The 7,763-nt window shown below is 35.3% G+C and overlaps 1 protein-coding gene across 6 annotated transcripts in view; it reads right to left on the bottom strand.

Annotated features, from left to right (window-relative positions):
• LOC125678816 (myosin-IIIb-like) overlaps window positions 1–7,054 on the bottom strand; it is a 66,407-nt gene extending 59,353 nt beyond the window's left edge. For 3 of the 6 annotated variants that reach the window (XM_056156162.1, XM_056156163.1, XM_056156164.1), the window contains exon 1: window positions 6,554–7,054. The gene's annotated coding sequence lies outside the window, so the exon portion shown is untranslated. Of the gene's footprint in view, window positions 1–5,993; window positions 6,416–6,553 lie in introns of those variants that run through there. The other 3 variants (XM_048917509.2, XM_056156166.1, XM_048917510.2) reach the window with 3 other exon arrangements.
• Between the last annotated feature and the right edge of the window lie 709 nt (window positions 7,055–7,763).

The following is a 7,763-nucleotide window of genomic DNA, read 5'->3' as shown; positions in this document are numbered from 1 at the left end:
TAATATTTTTCAGATTACTTTCTAATAAAACTGGTTTTTTTAAAACTAAATGAGGTAAATTTGAATGTTTTCAATTTCAAAATATGATTGTTACAGTACACATCCTCCACTTTCCCTCCATATCAGATTTCTCTGGTGTGTTATTTCTCCTTAAGGAAAGTGCTAATAATTTTACAGAGTCATAGCCGTGAGGTTTCTTGGATCTATATCATGTTAATGCCTACTGTCATATAGGACTTTTATTTTTATAAGATCATATCTGAAAGTCCCTGACAGCTGTGCTTGGTGAAGAAACAGTGACTATATACCTATGTTTATAAACATCTTGGGGTCGACTGCAACTTGGGATCGAGAATTGAACCCATATTTCCCACTGGCAGGTGCATGCAGCAAATGCCTCAACAACCAGGCAACCGTGACCAATTGTAAGACAAGATGTAAAATGACATGGAGAGAGCAAATTTAATGTTACGAGACAGAAGCCGAAATATCTTGTTTCCTAAGCTTTGAACAAAGCCCTGCTGTAATTCTTATAGGTACACAAACCAAACAGCCAAAAGAAATCAGGAAGTAGAAACACACATACCTTATCTTCTTTTCTTACCTCTAATGCAACTGGGATAATTACCTACCGACAAGATAAGATTCTTACCTCCTCTATAGACTGACAAAAACACGGTAATACAAATTAACATAAACATTATATAATTAACAAACATATTTCATACTATTTCTCAATTAAAATCAACAAAACTTCCAATCATCTGGGAAAAAAAAATCAGCATGAAATGACAGCGACTCTCTACATAAATGGGAAAAGTGTAAAACTGATATACTGCACCTGTGTATGGGAAATAGACATATATCTAGGAACACACCCAGAAATAAGTAGATTTCTCCCGACAGGTGATTTCAGAGAAAATTCCTTAGCTATAGTATATATATATATCTGTACAGGTACGGAGTTCTATTTATTGATTTTCATTTCATTCTACCTTTACACAGTCCTATACACACTTATGTATTATTTGTATTCTCAGATCGCCAGTCAGGAGTTATTGCATATCACCGTTCTTTATTAATAAATGATATATGACCGACCTTTAGGCGTGAACATTCTGTCTCACGATATGTATCGTGATACAAACATGCAATATTATATGTATCACTTTAATGATTTCAGATTTCTGTTGTATATTTGTAGTGCTAGTACATTATGATTTAGTATTAATTCCAAAAATAAAATCACAAGACCTCCTGTATCAATATGTATTTCACTAAATTTACTAGAATGTTACTAGAATCTTGTAGTGGTAGTACTATCGTTCCAATAACAAAGTGTCATTCTGCTTGATCAAGCACACAAATTTCATTCAATGATCGGCCGTATGGCTTTAATGAAGGTGAGTTTGGATGACCATGCTATATGTCATTCATGCAATGTGATTGGTCATTGAGAACACTAGAAAAACCCGTTTCACTGAATTACATTTTTCTTTAAAAATTAAGTAAGACAAATTAGTTTAAACAGAAGCCATATCAACTACAAAAGAAATCACGGAATTTAAAATGATTTAGGTTTTACAAGACATAACATGTAAACACTGCTGCTGCTTCATCATGCAAGCACATTTATAAAGGATGTCTTTATTGTTCTTCATAGCTAGTCTACTATTAATCATAGAATTCTGATTTTACTAGGCCTAACAGATAAAGCAGCCTTTCCTGAATGTGTGCACCATAGGAGAGATGGAGATGAAGGTCAATCGATTGCAACGAAACTCACATAATTGTGATAGTAAGAAAAATTACCTTGGTGAGTTCATGAATAATATATATATTATTAAGTAACTAATGATTGTTTTATACCCTTCTAGGGATAGCTGTACATTACATTTTGTTCTCTGATGACTAACAGTACTGATTGCTGTACATTATATCTTGTTCTCTGATGACTAACAGTACTGATTGCTGTACATTACATGTTGTTCTCTGATGACTAAGAGTACTGATTGCTGTACATTATATCTTGTTCTCTGATGACTAACAGTACTGATTGCTGTACATTATATCTTGTTCTCTGATGACTAACAGTACTGATTGCTGTATATTATATCTTGTTCTCTGATGACTAACAGTACTGATTGCTGTACATTATATCTTGTTCTCTGATGACTAACAGTACTGATTGCTGTATATTATATCTTGCTCTCTGATGACTAACAGTACTGATTGCTGTACATTACATGTTGTTCTCTGATGACTAACAGTACTGATTGCTGTACATTATATCTTGTTCTCTGATGACTAACAGTACTGATTGCTGTACATTATATCTTGTTCTCTGATGACTAACAGTACTGATTGCTGTACATTACTGATTGCTGTACATTACATCTTGTTCTCTGATGACTAACAGTACTGATTGCTGTACATTATATCTTGTTCTCTGATGACTAACAGTACTGATTGCTGTACATTATATCTTGTTCTCTGATGACTAACAGTACTGATTGCTGTACATTATATCTTGTTCTCTGATGACTAACAGTACTGATTGCTGTACATTATATCTTGTTCTCTGATGACTAACAGTACTGATTGCTGTACATTATATCTTGTTCTCTGATGACTAACAGTACTGATTGCTGTACATTATATCTTGTTCTCTGATGACTAACAGTACTGATTGATGTATATTATATCTTGTTCTCTGATGACTAACAGTACTGATTGCTGTACATTACATGTTGTTCTCTGATAACTAACAGTACTGATTGCTGTACATTACATCTTGTTCTCTGATGACTAACAGTACTGATTGCTGTACATTATATCTTGTTCTCTGAAGACTGTGCTGTTTAACAGTAAATTTGTTCATACTCCGATCAATTCCATCTTCGTAGAACAAACCCAAAATGGCCACAACACTGTGGTAGCTTCACTTCACTCCATTTCCAAACATCTACTATCAATTAATAATTAATGACACCATTTGACACTCAAATTATATCCAAACTTTTACTACAATTGAATTACACCGTTTGATGCTCGATTTACTATATATCCCAGTGAACTCAAAATAAAAGACGTACACCACAGTCTTCCACATTTGCTTCGTAATTAGATATTTTATTGAACATACATGTTAACGACAAAACTTAATGACAAATGGGATGACTTCAGCTTCTCCATCGTTAACTTCCCAAATATGTAGTAAATACACATGCTTCCCCTGGGGATCCGGGTTGGAATAAGTCTCAGTACCCCTTGCTTGTCGTATCAGATAACTAGACGGGGTGGTCCTTTGGTTGAGACTGCAAAAACCAAGGCCCCATATCACAGCAGGTGTGGCACAATATTAAAAGATCCTCCCTTCTCAAAGGCTGAGCATAAGCCTAAATTTTGCAGCCCATTACAGACAATGGTGATGTCTCCATGTGAGTAAAAAATTTCGAACCAGACATTAAACAATATACAACCAACCAACTAAACTCCTACTACTACTACTAAATAACACCATTTGGTGCTCGAATCATATCTAAACTTTTACTACAATTAATGAATCATATCCTTGACAAATTTGCCTGGCCTACCCTTGGGTATAATTTTTACACAGCATTAAAAATCAATGACTGGTGTACATTTCCAGATTTAAAAGAGTATCTGCATTCATACATGTAAGCCTAAATTGTAGTAATTTTGGTTCAAGGGCACGATACAGTCTCATTCATTCTCTAATCATAAACAATTTTTGTATCAACTTTCAAGTTTGTTCACAAAGCTTGGATTCCCATGATCTTTAAACTTTTCCCAAAGATTACAACAGCAATGCCTATACCCTCATGCACCCAATGGAAATACAAAAATCATAACAGCTCCCTTTTTGCCACCTTATATTTTCTCCATAGGGTAAATAGAATGTATGTTATATTCAGTCATCATCCTTTTGAAAGTAATTGCATTCACTATCTAATAATAAAATTAATATATTTTCTTACAAAGTAAATTTCATTGTAAAAATACATCAAATTTGAATTTTTAATTTAAAACTCATCAGTTTCCAACAACCTTTTTAAAATATCCAATTCCCATTTAGAAATAGTTATTGGTGAATAAGAACAACAAGAAAGGCAGACCTAAACATTTCGTTTATCTACCTGTATGGGTGTATTGAACTTTTAGCAGGTGCTTGTTCACCAGATACTGACCAATAACCCGCAACATATTTCACAGAAAACGTGGTCACTTTAACATCATTCGATGATATAACACAAGTACTCAGTAACATAGAGCTATTTTGTGATGAATTGATATACATGTATACCAACACATCTTTATACAATCTCTACCCAGAGTTATCGTTCCCGCTACGCTCCACTAACTGTTGTAGCGCAGCGTAATACGCCCTCTGGTGAGAGATTGATCTTTATAATCATTTAGTTCACAACCAGCCAATCAAAAGATTTCAGTTTGATGTTTGGACACTGTTGAAGACAGCAACAAAATATTGTATGCACTATGCGGCATACCTGAGTGTACAGCAATGATGTGTTAAAATGTCAACCTGAAGTTTAAAGCATATCTTTAAAGTAAACTAAGAGTTCTTCAATTACCCTGCAATTATTTCTACAATGGGGTTCAGTTGTGTCTCAAACAATGTGGTTTGTAGTCCAACACATTCACTGGTCATGAGCTTTTTATAAAGTCCACCCATAAAATGTAAAGTTACGATGTCACTCGTAAATTTTGTTTTGTTCTTCCTCTGTCAGTCTCACGTGACCTTGGCTTGTCCAAGTCTACACGGACATATGGAGGTGTACAGACGGCCTGACGATTACTGCTATTCCTGCAAACACCCCCTCCCAACATCAAGTCTATTTGTTATATCAGTGTGTATTATCTGTAACAAATTATATTAGTTTAATGGACACAGAGGGAGAGGATGATGTGGGTGCTGAGTGTCATCAATCTACTGGAGTCTCTAAAACATTCAGCTGTGCATTAGTATCTGTCACAAGAACAATTAAAGTCCAAAACAGAGAGTGTCAAACACACTTTCTCAGCTCTTAGGACCACAGCACAATTCTTAATTAGGACCACATGACAGCTGTTACAACATCACAGGAGCTGTTACATCACAACTCTTAATGAGAACTTTTCACAACTCTTAATTAGAACCATTTCACAACACCTAGGACCATTTCACACTCACTTCCTGCTTTGTAAGGTGGCACCTTATTGAGAATTTGTCACATTTACCCTGCTTTCATTAACTGTATGGACATGGCGACTAATGCTGACCTAGATAACTGACAAAAATAAATATCCTGTACACTAAGCTTCATGCTTATGTAGCATTGATTAGGCCTAATATAAAAACTGCCATGTCTCCACTAACCTGATATGCCTCCCATCCTATAATTCAGGTATAATTCACTATTCAAGACTTCATTGACTATAAACGTTGATTTATAACTACTTTGGAGGTAATTAATATCAAAGCATATTCAGTTGATTTGTAGTGAAAATGAGCAGCTCGTGTTCCATATTATTTTATACCAGAAATGAAATTGTGATCTTTATACAGGAACAGTACTTTGAAATTAAAGACTGAGAAAACATATAATTATTTCCTACCTACATGTACCTAACAATATTTTGTCTTGGATGTTGGCAGAAACAGAACATCAATTCTTTTTTACTTTATCATTGGTCATCAATGATACATGAAATTAGATTGACACAGGGAGCTCCATCTCTCTCAATTCTCCCCAAACATTTAACATCTCTAGAACTTCCCATCTACCCCTATTTCCTTCCTCTCATCCCTAAATCTAATCACAATAAGCTGTTCTGAATCTGCTGACACCTCTAAATCTTAATTGTTCATCCCTTTCCTTCTCCATCTCCTCCTGTCCTCATCTCCCATATTTTACCCCCCTCCTACAACATCAACTGTATTCCAATATGATTTTCAGCAAAGCACTAACCTTACAAAAGGTGAAATGGTGCGACTCTTCACTGACTGACAATTTCACAACAAACACCTGTATAATTGGTATTGTGCAGATTTAACCTGGGTGGAACACAGTCTCATGAGTGCAGGTTTTCAATCTCAGACTGGTGACTGTTGGGTGCAGACAGCCAGTGAACGATTCTAATTACAGCATTACGCCTGGGGGTGGCAGGTCTCACATCCACATAATTCTGGGATTTAACTCTTTATAGTGAAGCCACATGGTATGTGGTAATGCCATTGTTTATCATTGGGTCATGTGTTTACTTAGCCTTCGAGTTTCACAATTTCCTAGAAATCTACTGCTATACAATGACTGAATGAGCCATAGCCTAACTTTAAAAACACGTATGAAATGTTTACATTTTAAACATGTTCCTATTTTGAGACAAGGATATCTTAATACAAACGTCACATCGAATATCGAATGACAGGGAGGGGTCGAGTCCAGTGTTGTACCAGAGAATATTCGGATTAAAACTTACCTTAGATTTGACGTTGCTTTCACATTCAATAAGAAAAACACAAAATTACCTGTCAACAAATTTACGGTGTATCCATGTTTTGTTTACATTCTCTGCTCTCTAGTCGATTCATCAAACCTGTTTTTATTTTTGGCTCGTATGTAAACTGAAATCTCACCTGTCAATACCTGTAGCGCCACCTACAGTTTTGGCGTTTGCGGATCCAAAAACACTGTGTATCACCTTCGCTAGCCAAGGGGCGTTTTTCTTTTCATTGTGAAAAGAAAAACACCGTGGAGCGTCACTCTTGGCTAGCAAAGATTACATCGTACACATTTCACAGCTTATCTTTTTAAAAAAAAACAAAAAAAACAACAACAAAAAACCCAAACACAAACAAACAAAATATAAGTCATCTGGAATAGCTAGCACTGCCAATCTAAATGGGGAAAAAAATAGTCCACTGAACAATTTCAGGGTATACATTATGCATGTACGTACAGACCCAATCTGATTAAAATCAGATCATCGATCCGCTCCTCTTCATCTTTTTTTCTTCGCCGACAAGATGAAGAAAGACGAGCGGATCGAGGATCTGATTTTAATCAGATTGCATACATGTATGTAAGGGGGGGGGGGGGTATACAGAGCAATATCTGTAATAAATAAGTTTTCACACTGACACAGATCTGAAATTTAAATAATATGATGATAATGAAAATCACAATATAATATGGAAAGTTTGTCTGAATACGGAGGGAACACAATCACGTGCAATATACCCTACTCACAATAGTCGTAGAAAGCGACGATTCTAAGGGAGAATATTGTTCATCTTTCTTGATCATGAATGCATGAGATAAAAAAAAAAGTTTTTCATCATCAAGTTTAGATTTGGTAACTTACAGTGTTTCTTGTCTTGGCATGTCTTTCGATATTAAGTCTATATGAGCTAATAAGTGAAAAAGTATAAGACTTCTCATTTACTAAAAAAATTGACATTTTTGAAAGATGTGGTTCTCCTGACCAAAATTTTGCTCAAAAGGACTGTATACTGTAGCAACTTTAGAAGTTTTTTTTATCAGAGTGAGAAGCAACTTAGTAATTGTGAATCACGAATACCATTAGTTTTGGTGACCAGTAAGGAAATTGATGGCGCCACACTAGTATGGGATATTCTGATCATGCAAAAATCGACTTCGGTTCACAATATCAATGGGAAAGATTGACCAAGATTTTCAAGTCTATACCAATAATTTAGCATTGTACTCACAATATCA

Source organism: Ostrea edulis, chromosome 2, assembly GCF_947568905.1.
Source record: "Ostrea edulis chromosome 2, xbOstEdul1.1, whole genome shotgun sequence".
NCBI classification, from domain to species: domain Eukaryota; kingdom Metazoa; phylum Mollusca; class Bivalvia; order Ostreida; family Ostreidae; genus Ostrea; species Ostrea edulis.
The sequence above is the reverse complement of the archived record's forward strand: the minus strand, read 5'-3'. Positions and strand labels throughout refer to the sequence as shown.